The sequence below is a fragment of the Miscanthus floridulus genome, chromosome 1, assembly GCF_019320115.1.
Source record: "Miscanthus floridulus cultivar M001 chromosome 1, ASM1932011v1, whole genome shotgun sequence".
Lineage (NCBI taxonomy): Eukaryota > Viridiplantae > Streptophyta > Magnoliopsida > Poales > Poaceae > Miscanthus > Miscanthus floridulus.
In genome coordinates this window covers 140,236,698-140,254,629 of record NC_089580.1, presented here as the reverse complement: position 1 = coordinate 140,254,629, position 17,932 = coordinate 140,236,698, and the positions used below count along the sequence as shown (strand labels likewise).

Below are 17,932 nucleotides of genomic sequence, written 5' to 3'. Positions count from 1 at the left end.
GATCATATGCCGCTAAAATATACTACTTGAAGGAAAAATAATACTTATCTTGCCCTTGCAATTGTATACATGTCCCCTTATGTAGCATTATGGACTTAAGCTTCCCCCTAACTCCATAATCTACTTCCTCTCTTTCTTGGACCATCTCCCAAAATCAAATTATCCCCCATTCAATACCACTTGAATTTTTTTGAAAAGTGATTTTGATATTTATCATGGGCTGGCCTTGCTTTTGGTCCTTCAAATTCTCTCCCTTTGGAATCAAGCACCAAAAAGAAAGATATTAGTAGCACAAGAGAGGGTCAATTTTGTGACCCTTTATATGGAATGGAATTGATCACAAAACTTAACTCTCATATTACATAGACTAAGCTCCCCATATGTGTATGCATACATATGGTGGAAGGCAAAGCATATGCATAATCGGCAATTTAATCACAAGGGAGTTTAATCTATATATTGCACGGAGAAAGCATATAAAAATAACAATTGAAAGACTACAAATTGACATCGGTTTAGAGACACCACATGTAGACTCTCAATTTGGCTTGATAGCAATTTGTATGATATGTCATACCACATGAGGATATGAAAATACCACTTGTAAGTGATCATCTATGCTTAACTCCAGGGACTCCATTTTTCTTTCAATGAGACTACTACACACATGATAAGCTTACAAAGAGTGTTACTCTCAAAGATACCAACTTGTAGAGTAACCTCCCCATAAAAGTGTGCATACAAGTGTTGAATACTTGTAAGAGACATGCACCTAGACTTTAAGGTCAAAATACCACTTGAACGATGATACTCACTCTATCCCTAAATAAATAGAAATCCTACCTCAAGAATTTGTCTACAAATAAATCAATCTCTAGGAGGTTGAATGGTCCACTAGCCCATTTATTTTTCTCGAAGTCTCCTCGTAGCATTTACTGTACCCCTTCCCATCTTCCAATCCAGTGTTGAGTTTCAACAGTTAGATGCGAAAGGTCCTAAATGGCTAGAGGGGGGGGTGAATAGCCTAACAAAAAATTTTATAAAGCACTAGAGCAACTTGTTAGTCAACTAAATGGCGATAAAGTGTTTTTCTCTGGCTCTACTAAAAATGCAAGCCACCTATCCAATTCTAATAGCTATGATCTCTAGTTCACACACAAGAGGGCTAAGTTGCTACTTAACTAATTAGAGAGCTAACAAGAACTAGTTACAACTAGCTAGACAACTAACTAGCTAAACTACAACTACCACTACACAAGAACATCAACAAATGTAAATACAAGAGGAGTAGTGGGGTATACCGAACCGGGCAAGTGTCCAATATGAAAACCAATGAGACAAATGACACAATGATTTAACCCGAGGTTCGGTTGCCTGCCAGCAACTTACGTCCTTGTTGTGATGATGCACTCACTTGTTGGTTCACGCGCTAATAGGCACATACAAGCCAAGCCATACACAAAGGTGACGTAAGAACCAACACAAGATGAGGGTACACAAGTCATGAGCATTCCACTAGAGTTGCTTTTGGCGCTCCATTGGGGAATAAGCACAATAACCCCTCACAACAATGCTGGGTGTGGCCACGAACAATCACCAACTCATGCCAACACTCCTCCGCTGCTCCAAGTCGTCTAGGTGGCGGCAACCACCAAGAGTAACAAGAAAATCACAGCAAGAACAATCCCCAAGTGCCACTAAATGCAATCATTCAAGCAAATGCACTTGGAATCACTCAAACTCACTTTGGATGCACAATCAAGCAAGGGGATGAGTGGGAGAGGTTTGCTTCAGCTCACAAGGATGTATCAATGATCAAAATGTCCAAGAGAGTGAGCCCAAGCCGGCAAACATCTATTTATAGAGCCCCTAATAAGGCTCCACTAGCCGTCGTGCCCATGAAGGGCCATCGGACTGAGCTCAGCACTCAAAAATCGAGACCTTTGAACCATGCACTGCGGGTCCGACGCCTCCCCGTGACCACTGTTCACGCCATGCGTCCTCGCCTTTGAATTCAACTGTTGCCGCGCTCCAACAGCTCACTGTCGGGCTCCAAACTAAGCTCCGGACCCAGCGGCAGGACCAACCGCCCCTAGGGTCCAGCGTTGTCCAGTAAGCTCCTATGAGCTAAAAACCATGCCAGACTTAATTCGGCCTATACCTCCGGACCAAGCTCCGCTGAGTCCGGAGCATTTTTCCTACTCTCTGTCTTGCGATAATTATTTGGGCACCCTCCGGACGTGGACGCCATGGTCTGACGCCCTCCGACCTGAGTTCGGTGCTCGCCAGCTATACTATTGCGCCCAACCGGACCCTCGCTCCATGGTCCGGTTGCCCTGTCTATCAGGGTCCGACGCCTGTGCACAGAGTACCCTAACTTAGGGTTAGGTACCGGACCCGTAGCCCATGGGCCGGCTGCCTATCAACCAGGGTTCAGCGCCCCTAAGTCGCCTCCTTTCAACTCCTTTCTTCCACCCTTGCTTCCATATGCTAGCACCACTGTGTTCCACCATTTGTGCACGTGTGTTAGCATTTTTTCAAAGCATTTTTAAGGGTTAAGTTTGCACACACTAGGTCCTAATGCATATGCATGAAATGACATCACCTAGTGGCACTTGATAACCACTTTTTCCATGATTATTCCCTCTTCATAGTACGGCTATCTATTTTAAATGCAGTCACACTCTCCATAGTGTCTTGACCTGCAAAATAAAAATGGCCCCATTGCATGTACCTTTGCCTTGAGCCTATTTTTGCTTTTCTCTTTCTTCTTTTCAAATGTTGGAGCAGTTGATTTACCATCTTGTGGCCTGCTCCATCTCCATTTGTGCCATCTAGCTCCATCACTTGGTTTTGGACCAACCTATCTCAAATCCACGACTAGAGCATAGGGTTTGTCCAATAGGTTTCATCAATTAGTCAAAACCAAACTAGGGCTTTCAAGATGTGTGTAGTAAATGCTATAGTTAGTGTGCTATTGGAACAATCACCGATCAGTGTGCAACTACTCTAGTTAACAAAGGGTAGTATGATCTTTTCTCTGTCATACTAATCTTTCCTAAACTTGCTAGGAATCTATTTATTCAGGGCCAGAGGGAGTATCATATGAAGGTGAGTATCACTTGTGGGTGATATTTGGGGAAAGGTATCTACAGTTTGAACTTTAGTACATATAAGATTAACCAATTATAAAATGAGCTATGTGTCGCGTGCTCCTAAGCAATTTAAACCATGCAGATTTGCTCCAAGGGTAAGAGTGAACCGAGCAACCCTACCATATGATTTACCTAGCGTATGCAAAACAAGAATTTAAACGTGCACATGTAAACCTAGGTATAAAAGGAACTGATGCTAAATGAATTTGCAAGAATTTAAATCTAGTTACCTAACATGAGAAGGAGAATTGGGATCCAACAGTTTTCACAAACCCACTTGGCAATGACATTATCCATCATGATGCACCCTATGCAATGCATCCCAATTTGCTAAGTCTCCAAATTCTTCGATGAGGTCCGTAGTTTTTACTGACCCACTTGGCAATCGAAGGCGGCAGCATACTTGTGGTTCTTGCGGATCTAGCTAGCTATATTGCTGGTGCGTCGACTGGCTCAACTGGCCTCCTCGATGGCTTTTTTGTTTCCTATAACAGAGATGTGCATACGATACCATCTCTATAAATGGTGGTTAGTAGAGGCGTTGAATCAGTGGGGGTGTCTTGCCCGCCTCTATTTACCCTTTGTAACCAGCTCTGTAAACTGTTATTGCTGTGGTATACATAATTGTTCCTTAGCATCCATATGACTTATGTAAACCTGTCTAATACGCATCTTGGCACACATGTTAGACCACATCATCTACATTGATAGAAGTGGTGGCGAAGCTATGGGGGAAGCCTCCCCCTTTATCTACTATGGTCCTTGCCTAGGCCGTCTCGAAGGAGCACCGCACAGAACTTCATGACAGCTATTGGTCCAAGTGGCCATTACTTACCGTGGTGGTTATTTCATAAAAAAAGCATTCATGCTTTATTATAGTATAGATTATTACATTGCTGTCTAATTGCTATTCTTTATCTCATTTTGACCGGACTATTTTTTGTGTCTTTTATATTGATTAATGTTTAGACCCAATAGCTCTACTATATACTCCGTATTACCACGTGTTTGTAACATTTATATTGATGGTAATTAGCATTGTTCAAAGCATTTTCCAAAGAAGAACCCAATATAAATTACCATTGTTTTATTTTTTGTTTCAAGTTATTGTAACTATATTTTCATCATTACTTATTATTTAAGTCAATAATACACACTTATTGCAAGTTCAAAGAGCTTAACCATGCATGTAAATGAAAATTCATTTTTAATTTATTAGCTCCAATAATATTGAACACATATAGCTTATACAACACACATACATATTGTGCTTATACTCAACATGTATAATGAATAGCTATAAAGAGAACTTTCCAATTCAAATTTGCATAAAATAAGGCGGCGGAATCTATGCATCTAAAACATTTGTGTAGGTTAATTATGAGTCAGTCCCATAGCTAGACAGTGAACATATTAGATCAATACACCGGTAAGTAGCTAGAGCTGGAGCAAGTGTATTGACTTAAGTGATAAATAATGTGTGACGCATAATAGAATTACACAATCTTACCCAGCCTGATCGGCCGGGCCACCTGCAGTTCCTTTGTGTGTGTGTGTTTTTCCAACAACGCTCCTGTCCTGTCTATAAAAGGCTCCTAACTAGATAGTGAATGAAGCAAACATCGACAGCTCCACCTCCTCGATCACTACTAAGGAGCAAGCTTGTATCCTCGCGTACGTGTGTGAGTGAGAGAGATGGCTGGTGCGAGAGAGGACGATAGCAGCAGCAATATGGGATGCAGAGTGATCGCCCAGGGATACAAGGTTGTGGACGAGGAACGTCACGCCGTGGACTACCAGCCTAGTGTCTGGGGTGATTACTTCATTAAGAACCCTACACTACCACATACTTATGTGGTACACATATATAGAACTCAAATCACTGCACTACCACATATTTTTCATGGAAATTAATTTATACTTTGATCGTTATTTTACCCTATAATTTGCGGTTCGTTGAGAATATATTTTATTGTTTTGAACTGAGAACGTTCTTTCCTGCCGTCATATCTTATTACTACCATATTTGCAATATTATTATTGGCGGCTATATATATAGATCTTCCTTGCTCTCACAATGCATGGTGTGTTCCAATTTAATCATATATACTACAGAAGTCGGTGGAATGGATGAAAGAGAGACGCGATGTAGTAATCAACGAAGCCAAGAAGAGCTTATTGGCCGGCAAGCACGATGATCCCATGGCTGAAATGAAGCTAATCGATGCAGTTCAGCGTCTCGGAATTTCTTACCATTTCCAGGACGAGATCCATGCGTCACTGCAGAAGCTCAAGTCCATGGAGTTCAGCAATTAAAGCTTCCATGAAATATCCCTCCAATTCTGGTTATTAAGGCAAGAGCGGTACTACATGTCTTGTGGTAATAATAAATCTCTCTCCCCTTGCCAGCGCACACACCACACCACACAAACACTGGAGCCTGGCCTGAGAGCCGGCCTACATTGAATTATTGTCCAACTGATGAAACCCTGACCATGGCCCAATATTTCTGTCCTGTGTGGGAGCCTAGGCCTAGACATGAGTGCAAGCATGCTATTGTGAACCGAAAAACTGGTTTGTGGCCAAGCTAGCGTTTTTGTCATGGAACCAAGTATCAGCAGTTTGATGCTTGCACGCTAGTTTGAAACTTTGTACAATAGACTAGCTACTCCAATGTTGTCATGTTATATCATCTGTTATGATTTTTATACGAGTACTATGTTTAGACATATCTTACCGTATATGGTAGAATTAAAACTTGCACACTTTTTACATACAAGGTATGAGAAATAAATAGTATATTGATAACTAAGAAACCACCGGTTTTTAATTGGACGCCAATGCATGAACCATGGCCTAACCAGTTTGACCTCGTGTCGGGCTTCTTTTCCATGTCTATAATATGGCGTTGGTCGATATTGAATATCCTAGTGTGAACTGTGAAATACACCATCATATATAGAAGTGATTACAAACAACAAATATTATGTTTCATAAATAAAGAACTAACTTAAAATAAAATTGCTGTTTTTCAGATGTATTCCAAAGTTTCGTGGACAACCAAAAGAACCTAAATGTCAGCTTGCGTAGTGATGATGTGCGAGCATTGCTTGCACTCTATGAGGCAGCTCATCTAGGCACTCCAAATGAACAATTTCTCATTCAAGCTCAAAGGCAAACTACAAGTCTTCTAAGATCAATGGTTGACCATCTTGAAAAGCCACTAGCAGATAAAGTACGACATGCTGTTCGAACACCATCTTTCCGGAGGATGAAGAGATTGGAGGCAAGACTATATATCCCTCTATATGAAGAGGATAAAGAGGATTGTGATGAATTGATACTTGAACTGGCAAAACTAGATTTTTATTTGCTCCAGCAAATTCATCGTGAGGAAGTCAAGGAAATATGCGAGTAAGTGCATTGCAGTAAATTAAAAATGTGCTCAATATATACGAACTTGTAGACTAGCACATTCCAATAGTTTTTTGTTAGCTTTGTTGTCTATTTAGGCTTTTGTAGATCTGAATTGAGAAATAGATTTCCAATAACACAAGAGTTTTTTTTATCATAAAGGTGGTACCATGGCTTGGACTCCCCACGAAAATTATTCTACGCAAGACATAGGCCAACAGAAGCTTATTTTTGGGCATTAGGAGTATACTATGAACCACAATATGGCAAGGCTCGAAAGTTGCTAGCGAAGTTTATAGCAACAATTACACCATATGATGACACTTTTGACAACTATCACTAGTAGAGAACAGACCTTTCATCCGAGGTCAAAATGGACTCTAGTCCCGGCATTTTTTGCGCCCGGGACTAGAGAGACCTTTAGTCCCGGTTGGTGTCTTCAACCGGGACTAAAGGTCCCTGCCCAATGGCTACTGCGCTCGGCACAGTGGCAGGGGACCTTTAGTCCCGGTTGGAGACACCAACCGAGACTAAAGGTGGACCTTTACTCCCGGTTGGAGCCACCAACCGGGACTAAAAGTCCCCAACCTTTAGTCCCGGTTGGTAACACCAACCCGGACTAAAGGACCCTTTAGTCCCGGTTGGTATTACCAACCGGGACTAAAGGTCCCCCGATGGGTTAGTTCAAAAGGGAAGCATCCCATCCTTTGTCAGATGTGTTGTGTAAGTGGGGTGGTAAGCTACGCGCGAGGCAATGCATGAGATCTTGGGTTCGAATCTCACGGGACGCAGCGGTGGGAGGCATTATTTTTTTTAAAGCTGGGAGGACCTTTAGTCCCGGTTGGTGTTACCCACCGGAACTAAAGGTCCTCCTTTAGTCCCGGTTCCTGACCCGGGACTAAAGGACCCCCTTTAGTCCCAGATGCTTACTCCCGGGTGGGGAACCGGGACTAGAGGGGGTTCCCCACCGGGAGTAAAGCTTTGTTCTGTACCAGTGTATGGCATTTGGGAAGAGCTACAACCATTTGCTGATGTGATGCAGAGGTATGTTATTCTATTTTTCGAATAATCAAATGTCACACAATTGTTGTCCTCCATCTTAAACAAAATTGCTCAATTAACCTGATTGTTATTTAAAAAAGATTTGTAAATTATGTGTGTTTGGCCGTGTAATACTAAAAAAAACTATTTGCAGTATTTTTGTAGTACTATACGTATCTAAATATGATTTTATCTTGTATTTTTTATTGAACACTCCTATAGGTAAAGATGAAAACGGATGTTCCGTCCGCAACGGTATACCGTATTTTTCTGTCCATTTTTGTTTTTTGCGGGATAAACGGAAACGGTACCGAAAACAGGACGGGATACAACGGGACCAGGACCGAAAATGGTTGAGCGTTTTTTCGTCCGTATTGTCGGTATCCCATTTTTGACCGGGATATTTCCGTTTTCATCCCGTTTATTCATTTACCGGGACAAGCGTAGAGGGCGTTGAGCCAAGCTGTGCCGTGAGCGGGCGGCCTTGCTTCTACGCTGTTCGGCTACATGCAGAACATAATATTTAACAAAAAAAAAGAGTCTCAGACATGTATGTATATATGTATATGTTACGCAAAAACATGTGTCAAATGTCTCTTTTTTCTATGTGCTATGCGTGAAAGCTGCCTACCATAAAAGGGTTAAGCACAAAAAGATTAAGCAAGGATATACACGTGTATTTTAGCAAGTGACGTACACGCAAACGTATCTGAAAAAATGTTACAAAAAATGTTTAAAAATCATCTTAGCATGATATGTCACTTTATCACAAACATAGGAACAATTTACATCATGCATGCAAGTTAGATCTAATAGGATATGGAAATTAGATCTAATTGGAAGATATTTTACCTATTTTGCTAATATATATATTTCTTCATTCTATTACCTCCTAGAAGGTAATATGCGATAAAAATCATCTAAATTGACGGTTCACATTTATTTGGGAGTACCGTAGCAAGCCCTTTGCTTTGTCATACGTGGCATGTAGTTCCGGCTTAAGTTCCCGCATACCGTTCGTTTCCGTCTATTTTTCGATCGTATTTATTTGTTTTCTCATTACCGTTTATCCTGCTACCGTTTGGGCTCCCGATTGTCCGGCTCCCGCTCCTGTTTCCGTCAAAAATTATGAAAATGAAAACGGTAGAGCTATTTTTCGTATGTTTCCGTCCGTTTTCATCCTTACCTATAGGTGGGACATGAAGGAAGCCACTACCATAGGAAAATTTTTCCGTGACAGCTAGAACCGTTAGGAAAAGTATCAGAAACCACCAGGGATACTGTTCTGTGACGGTAACCGTCAGGGATGAGCCGTCAGGGATGAGGCGTCAGGGAAAGTAAGCCTTTCCTGACGGAAAACCGTCACGGATTATACACTGACGGTTTCAGCCGTCACAGAAATCTTTCCCTGACGTTTTTACTTATGCCGTCAGGAATTTCTTCCCTGACGGTTTGATTTACTGTCAGGGAAAAATTAAACTGTCCCTGTCAGTCGGTGCACTGCCAGGGAAAAATTGAACTTTCCCTGTCGGCCGTCTACCCGTCAGGAAACCTCATTGCCCTCCCTGTCAGTGACATACCGGCAGGGAAACTCCTTTCCCCACTCAATAATACACCGTCTAGACAGGCGTTGGCCTCACTGTCGTCTGTATACCAATTATTATGTAAATTAATATCACATCAGCTCAAATAGCCATTCAACCACAAGGCGCTAAATTTAAATTCAGCAATATCAATACATATATGTAATCATCATCAAAATATTACATCAGATAAAGTTCCTTGGATCAAGCTATATGAAGCTGCTGCTACCCAAGTCATACATGAAGCTACTATCAAATAAAGTAAGGGAAAAACTTAATTTTCAATGCTTCATTCCTAACAGGTCAACATGAAGCTACTAGTTGGATCCTAACAAGTCCTTGGTCAATACAAGGACACGAAGCTACTGCTTCCTAACAGGTCCTAACAGGCCCTTTGCACAACAAGCACATAGTATGCAATTCACTACAAACTCGTTCCAGGTTCATGTTGTCTTTATATTTTTTTTGCTGCCACTGAGCGAACTAGAAGCATCATATCCAGTATCCTACAAGGAATGTAGTTAGTGAGTCCTGATGCAACTCAAGTTGGAAGGGCAATCTTTACTATGTTGGAGAAACCAAGATCAATTGAATTTCCAATTTTATATGGATGCAGATAGATTAAACAAGCCTAAGCATCAAGTTGGCGATGAAATGTATTAAAACAATCACAGAGCTGTACTCTTTTAAGTTCCCAGCTAGATGAACACCACCAGAAGATATCTAGCCCAAATGATTTATCTCATTATCTACAATATCTAGCTAAATCCATTAATCCTGACATAGGTAGCACTAACGTCAAACGAACATTAGCTTTTCCAGAACATGCATATCAAGTTGATTTTTAAATTTGAAGGTCCCTCGGATGGAAGCAGCACTGGAACAAACTAAAGCAGCCCAAAAGCAATATTTCCCATACAGCAACAACACAACGCATACTTCATCTTACCATCAATAGCTTGCGCGGTGGCTGACAATAATCTTTCTATGTCACTTTCTTTTTCATTAAGCATGCCACTTAGTATCTCTTTGTTTTTTGTTAGCAGTGACCTGCAAAAAAATAAGTACCAACATGATGGATAATTTTGGACCTTTAGGTAGTGTGAAATCTGTAGTTAGCAGCTCATTTAATTAGGAAAGTGCATGGATAAGTGCCACAAGTCCTTGCAGCAGAAAAAATGCATGTAGGACTAATGGCAACAGTATAATATGTATCTCTAAATTACAGTCCCACTTGATAGAAGCACGGAAGATGGCAAGTGAATGAAACTCGCTACCTTTGTGTATGCTTTATCAATTAATTCAGGACTGCCCTTGAGTATATTATTCCATTAGTGATGCAAGGACAGAAAATCTATATGAAACATAGAACAATCAAATCTTTTTTTGATAACACAACAGTCAAATCTTGGTCTCTGTTTGCTACTTCAGAAAAGACTCTCAAGACGAAACAACATAAGCATCAGATCCTATACAGGTCAACTAAGAGCAAAAATAATGTGAGCCGGGTAATCTTACCATGTTACTTTCTTCTTCCTTAAGCATGTCAGGCGGTATCTCTATTTGTTTTTTTTTGTCAGCAATGACCTGCAAAAAATAAATACCAACATGGTGGATGTTTTTTGGACGATTAATTACAGACAGATTAAATCTTAGAAATCGATCATCTCAAGTACTGTCCTTTGTGAGTGAATAGACAATAATTATACCGTCAATGGGAACCTGCAGAAATAGCTGGCATTCGTTTTTACTTTTAGATGGGATCACACTACTGCACAAGGCTTGGGTATTATTGCAGTGTCTAGTGTATGGATGATACCTGATTTCATAGCCACAACCTGCCCTGATTTCATCTATTGTTCTAATTGAAGCCTGAACCTATCTGTAATCTCTTAACTATAAAAAAATAGCAGAATCAAAAATCAAAAAAAAAAATTACAAGTCATGTCACATCAGAACCAATGAAGAAATATATGGCCTGAAGCAATAAGACTAATTTGCAATGGAATTCAGTATAATCGATCCACAAAATATAGCCAGAGTAGTTAAAATGCTAGAACAAGAAAGTGCAGTTGTCGAAATAGTTAAAAAGATGAGATTAGCAAAGATGCCCTTGTTAGCTAACAGCAACCAATCTGAGGCAGAGAAATACTACAGGTTACTGCACGTTCTGGATTGCATCTAGGCATTGAATTTCGGCTGATGATTCATGAAAAGGATTCATCCTCCTACTCTCATGTTCACAAATAAATGACAATGGCACAACTAGTACAAAAACATTTTAATTTTAATTTTGGATCGATTTTATCTTTTGGATAGTAAATGTTGAACTGTGAAAAGAAGAAAAGCCGGAATCACCCAGAGGGTTGCCCCACCCACTACAGAACATAAATTGAGTACATTACAAAGTGAAAGAAAATAGTCCACGGAAGAAAGAACGAGATGCATAGTAGATCTTACCCTCAATCTTGAGGAAATATGAGACTGGCGTACGGCAAAGCCAAATGATGTACCTTGCAGCCACACAAATCGACAAGTTTTCTGGGGTATGATTTGGAGAAAATTGAGATTAGTTGATTGGAAGAGGAGAGGTTAGGTTTGCTGGTACCTGCGATGGTGATGCAAGGACCTACAGCAGAAACGGCACATAGATGAGTCCAGGTGACGGCGCTGCCGGTCAGCGGAGCACAGATCATCCAAAGCGGTGGAAGGGCCTAGGGTTATGGGCTTACAGTGTTTTTGCGGCGACGGTGGAACGACCTTGCCGTGAAGGGCCCTGGTGGTGGGGCTTAGGATCTTTGGTGGCGGCGACCTGCGAGGGAGTCGACGGCGGCGACCTGCGTGGGAGTCAGCGGCGGTGACCTGTGAGGGAAGGAGGGAGTCGACGGTGGTGGGGAGCGACGATTGGAATGCGAAGGAGAGGAAAGGTTGCGAGATTTGGGGGAAAAGGCATAAAAGATTGGAATCACGGGCCGAGAGGCGCCCTCTGTCTGCGCGCTTTTTTTCGTGTCTCTCTGCCGCATGGGCCTTGGGACTGCTTTTCAGTTTTGCGCTCGCGCCATGCGCCCGCCAGGCGCGAAAAAAAGTTTCCCCGTCGGTGCACGAGATTCCCGGTCGGTTGTTCTGACTCCGTCAGGCACGGTTAAGCTTTCGTGACCTGGGCAGCCCAGCCGCAGGGAGTACTGCACACCGACGGGAGAAAACTTGGCTGGGGTAGTGGAGGGTCTCAATGAATGCTACAGTGTCTTTGCTCGCTTTATGTTCCGTACTACGATTGAAATCGAGAATGCACTTTAAAGGATGTTGGAAGAAGAGATGTCAACTTTATCAGAGACATTGTACGGTTTGAACAGTTCTTTGTTATCGTTTTTTACGTGCACATGTGTGTCTTTTGCCATTTTATAAATACTCACATAGTAGTAATTTGTCAGTCTTATGTGACTATGTGAGCCATTTTTATAGCATGTAATAATCTTTTTAAACTTGTTATGCATTAAACATGACTAGTCCATCAATCCATGCTTTCGCACGGGCAAGAATTTTGAAAGAAATCTTATGATGTCATAAATCAATACATTGATTCCAAATTTTGATATATTAACTCTTATTTTGTATTTTATTGAAATAAGGATTTTAAATCATAGATTGTACTATTAAGTATTAAGATAGTATAATGGTCATTTAAACCTGCACCATATTATTCAAGATTTGTGGTAGAGCTTGAAGTGAGATCTATATTTGGGTAGTGGTACTTGTCTTAAGAGGATACTAATATTTAAACCATATTAGTGTTGTTTACTCCAAAGGAATCTCAAGACGTTTGAATTTTCTATTAGGGTTGTTACGATTATATTATCAATATAGATATGTCAAATGTTATAGTTAAAATGTATAAATTCATCTAAAGAAACAATTTATATAAATTATATGTCATGGATCTTAAGAAAATATTAGATAATTTGTTAGTATCATTTATGAGTTGTTAAGGGAATTTTTTTCATGATTGTGAACATAACATATATATATATATATATATATATATATATATATATATATATATATATATATATATATATATATCCCTCATTCATGTATGTGCACTTGATCTCCATGATGGCACAACATGTTTGTTTACTGATCGTTTTAATATATTTATATTAATAGAGGGTAACTTAGAAATATATTTTATAATAATAAATGTTGGTAATTTAGATGGAGGTTTGATAGGATATTTTAAGTTTTTAATAATTGTAGCGCATTAGTTTCACATGGTCCTAGGATGCTAAAAATGATTCATATAAATAAGTAGTTTATTTCTTCACAAAAACCATTGAGATGGTGTACCAAGGACTAGCCAAGTGAAATTACTGTTCAGTATTGTAATTGTGTGTATTTGAGTAAAAATATGAAAGCTCTCTTCTCCTCACAAAAAAATTACTAGCCAAGTGCAGAAAGGGAATTTTTTATAATGTTTTCTTCCTATTTTGTTGGTCTTTTGGGATATATAGATCAATGAAGTATGTAAAGGCTATCTGACTGAAATTGGCTGGAGAGACAACAAGTACATTCCTCCTTTTGTTGTCTTTGAAGAGAATGTTACAGAAGAAATTCTGAAGTGGATGTCCAAATTTCCACAAATTGTCAAGGATTCATGTATTATATCTCGGCTCATGGATGACATTGTTGCCCATGAGGTAATTTTGTACTACTTCACTCAAAATTCATAACAGACAGTCAATTGTTAATGCAAATAATAAAGGGAGAATTACGTTCTTGCCCTTGTCCAGTACTTCAATTGTGATTTTGCTCCTCTTTTTTTAACTTTGTGATTTTACCCTCGTTTTTTTCAAACGAAGCTCCCGTCTACCCCTGTTTTGTAACACTGTCTAAAATATTTGGATTAAATGATAAAAAAAAAGAAAAGACATCTATATGAAAAGACAATGATGCCCCTCAGTCCCTTTTTCCTTTCTCACCTGTTCGTTCGACCCCGTTCCGACGAGAAGTCGCGGCCCGCAGATGGTTTCGCGGCCTGGCAGAGGCGCAGCTGCCGGCGGCGGCGCAGCTCCTCCTCCCTCCTTCCCCCTCCCCCCGGCGTGGCTCATCCTCCCTCCTTCCCGCTCCCCCCGACGCGTCTCCTCCTCCCTCCGCCACACTCCGGCGCCCGCTCGTCCTGGCGTTGCCGGCTAGGGTTGCGCGAGCTTCCTCCGGCGAGCTCCCCTCCATGCGAGCGCGAGCTTCCTCCGGCGAGCTCCTCTCCAGGCGGCTTCCTCCGGCGAGCGCGAGGCGCTCTCCACCCCAGGCGCTGCCACCCTCCTCCAGGCGCGCCCTCCACCCCAGGCGCCGCCCCTGCTGCTTCCCTCGGCCTTATCCCCTTCTCAGTCCCTACCGATGGACAGCAAAGCTTCGGCTCGGCGCATCAACAACCCCAAAGGGTGGCCGCCTCCGCATTGCTGCACGCGTCCGGGCCGGTGCCGTCGCGGCTGTGCTGCGCAGGCGCATGAGCGGCCAACGCGGCGGCCTCCTCCTCCTCACGTTGCACGCGGCCGGGCTGGCGGCGTCCCAGCTGTGCGCCTCAGGAGTTCTCCGTCTAGCGCCGACTCCGCCTCTCCCTCACGTCACCCTCCGTCTCTTCGTCGGGCGTCCCCTCTACCTTCGCCTCTCCTTTCACGCTGCCTTCCAGGTCGGCATGAACGCTAGCCACCATGTGTTCGCTGAAATGCTCTTGAGGTAATATATGATGCAGTCCTGGTTTCTCCTCGATTATTGAGTGTGTTTGCCAAAGATTTGACTGCTGCCTTGCATTTCCTTTAGCAGTGGACAGAGATCTTTGGTTATTAACCATCAGTGAATCATCTGCTGGAGCCAGTCAGTCCTGCAGTATATGTGCATTTGTATTTATTTTTTGGTTACTCCTTTACTTTGTGTTAATTTTGGGTACTACCTAGATTATAAACTATGGTGTCTGCTCCTTGATTGGGTGACACTGCAAGGAAAAACACCTATAATGTCGTACTTTTCCATGCTGCAAATAGTTCATGTCTGTTTATCATACTACCTATGAATATGTGATTTCATTTCAGTCTATTGCCAATAAGAATACAAATTATTGTTTTCTGACAAAAGGAGAAAATGCATAATCTTCTATGCTCGTCGACTGCCCATTATTTATTTGGTACCCTTTTCCTGTCATTACTTAACAAACTAATTTTAGCTTTAGCATTGATGAGAAGTGTGTGGAGTTGAACTTAACATCCTGGATTTTTATTCGGTTGATTTAACTGTTTCAAAAATTTGGATGCAGGGATGGCCCTTTTACAGATGACCATTTTCCAAGGTTTAGCAGTGACCATTTTTAGCAGACTGATACAGTATATACATATCCAGGGATTCATCTTCGAGGCCATTCACCACTCAGCCTTTTCTGTTCATTCAAAGATTATCCTGTTGGCGTCACAAAAGGCCGTCATTGGTTTCGTAGACAGCATCAACTCTATGATGAATCTGAAAGAGGTGCCTCCTTTTTATTAATTCCATTCCAGTTGCTGCCTATCACCACACACAGCCTGGACATGCCAAGATCTTTGGCTTCTTTGCAGCCCGGGATAAGATTGAACCTTTACGCAACTATGTCTACAGACGTGGGATTGACAATTATAAAGCAGTGTCTGTGAAGCGTAATTTGTTCTTACCTAAATGCTTATTTAACATTTCAAAATACCGTACAAAAGCTGTTTTTTGTTGGACATGTGCACATTCAATCGTTATTTGCAAGTTGTGATGTCTGATTCCACGTTACACAAAATTAAAACTGCGTTTAAGAAGCCTAAACCTGCAGGTCACATCGTCATTGTACAGGAAACACTTTATTGCAGCTTCACTCATTCTCAAAGTAAGCTGACCTGATCAGCCTTTTGTGATCTCCCGCACTGGCACGCGGCTCGTTACATCTATCATCACTGTGAACCTTTTGGTCCCAAAATTTTGAATATTTATTAATATTAAATCTGGGTTCAAATAATTATAAGTTGTGCCAAATATGTTTGACCAAATTTAATCAATTGTCAGCATATAATAAAAAAGTCTAATTCCAAATCAGGGTAAAATCACAATTAGGCATAACAAACAGGGGCAAAATCGCATGGGCATTCATGTCCTTTTGTACAAAGTTTAACACCGTTAGGGGTGGATGACGGAGCAGGGGCAAACTGGTGCTTCGTAAATGGCACAGTAGGGGTAAATTCACAAAGTCAAAAAAATAGGGGTAAAATCATAATTTTGTTACAAAACAAGGGTACAAACGCAAGAGCCCCAATAATAAAATAATAGTGCCAATAATCCGTATTGCGATATCTACATGCATATATTTAGTACAGAATATTTAGAAAAATATTTATATGATAAATATTATTATTGAAATAGTTGAAGAGCAATGTACAATTCATATATATGCAATACACCTAGCTAGAATCAGTCATCCTTTTAGTTTTTCCAGATATTCTAATAACCACAATCTTCTTGTAGTTTGAAACAGAGAGAAACAATGTTGCTACAGCTGTAACTTACATGAAAGAGTATAAGACAACAAAGGAAGAAGCAAGTGATGTGTTGTGGAACTCAGTAGAGCATGCATCGAAGAGTATGAATCATGAGTACCTCACTTGGACTTCAATACCATCCTCATTGCTTATTCGTGTAATTAACCTTGCACGAATGATGGAGACGATGTACAAGGAGATAGACGGATACATGGATTCAAAACTACTGAAAGAGTGGATATCCATACTCCTTGATCAACCGATTCCCCTCTAGGGTACCATCCTATGAGTGTTTTCATCCATCACAATAATAAAAGTATCTGGTCCACAAAAGCAAATTTGGAATTTGGTTCAAGAGCGTCAGTTCTTAATTAGGGGCTTATTTCACTGTTGTTCAATGTTATGGTTCATGTTCTTGCAGTTCTGTGCAAGCTGTGCTAGTGTGCTCTAGTATGTGTTATGTTGTGGCTACTACAATTACTCTGTGTCCAATATAATAAATATCCAGTGCTTGTTTAGTTCTCCCTAAAGTTTAGTCCCTATTACATCGGATGTTTGGACATATGCATGAAATATTAAATATAGATTAAAAAATAACTAATTGCACAGATTGCGACTAATTTGCGAGACGAATTTTTTAAGCCTAATTAGTCCATGATTTGACAACGCAGTGCTACAGTAAAGCTACAGTAAGCATATGCTAATGACGGATTAATTAAACTTAATAAATTCGTCTCACGGATTACTGAGGACTTCTATAATTTATTTTATTATTACTATCCAAACACTCCCATGTAATATCCTGATGTGACACCTCTAAATTTTAGTCTCTGGATTTAAATACAACCCTAGTACTTATTATGTACCAAGTCCCCTTGCCATATTTGTGTTTATTTGATTTGATTGGATTGGATACACTACGTGTCCTGTTGAATTTTCAGGATGGACGAAATACTAGTTGGCTTTTGGTGGTCACCAACAATAAGGCGATGGTAGATTAGAACACAAGGCCAAATCGATAATCAGACGGCAATACTGAACAAGGCTGCTTTTTTTGTTTTATTTGAACAAGAATGTTGCATCTAGGGATGAAAACGCTCAGGATATATCCCACAGCGTTCCACGTCGTTTTATACATTTGACCCATTCGAATTCTTATTTTCAGACAAATTCGAAATCAATACGAAATACGATATACCAA

The 17,932-nt window shown here is 40.8% G+C and overlaps 2 long non-coding RNA genes and 1 pseudogene across 2 annotated transcripts; 2 read left to right on the top strand and 1 right to left on the bottom strand.

Annotated features, from left to right (window-relative positions):
• Window positions 1-4,850: 4,850 nt before the first annotated feature.
• Window positions 4,851-17,005, top strand: LOC136495589 (alpha-copaene synthase-like; annotated as a pseudogene).
• On the bottom strand, window positions 9,327-12,182 carry LOC136495598 (uncharacterized). Its single transcript, XR_010769015.1, has 7 exons — window positions 11,926-12,182; window positions 11,802-11,822; window positions 11,654-11,706; window positions 11,013-11,089; window positions 10,712-10,915; window positions 10,143-10,243; window positions 9,327-9,699 (listed from the first exon to the last, which is right to left on the bottom strand). It is a non-coding gene; the product is annotated as an uncharacterized lncRNA (long non-coding RNA).
• Window positions 14,205-15,941, top strand: LOC136495583 (uncharacterized). Its single transcript, XR_010769014.1, has 2 exons — window positions 14,205-14,923; window positions 15,011-15,941. It is a non-coding gene; the product is annotated as an uncharacterized lncRNA (long non-coding RNA).
• Window positions 17,006-17,932: the final 927 nt, after the last annotated feature.